Genomic DNA, 305 nt, shown 5'->3' on the forward strand with positions numbered 1-305 from the left:
GTCCGATCATGCTCACACATTGTGGGCAGGTCAAACTAAAAGGTATCACTTTATTGTCTACTTGGTAGCTGTATTTTAAAAAGAAAAACAGCCATGAATTCCTGTTTTTTAAGAATTTTACAAATGATCACTGAGTGAACTACAAATGGTTTCTCCATCCTGTATTGAAATGTTGTTGAAAAACAACAAAGAGAATCTATTTCTTTAAAATATTTGTGCAGAAACTGCATGTAATTATAAGTTTCACTCCTACCATACATACTGTATGTTTGGGGAAGTATTCTATCCTAAACTTGCCAGTGTGC

This window comes from Cariama cristata, unplaced genomic scaffold (genome assembly GCF_000690535.1).
Source record: "Cariama cristata isolate BGI_N322 unplaced genomic scaffold, ASM69053v1 scaffold18287, whole genome shotgun sequence".
Taxonomy (NCBI): Eukaryota; Metazoa; Chordata; class Aves; order Cariamiformes; family Cariamidae; genus Cariama; species Cariama cristata.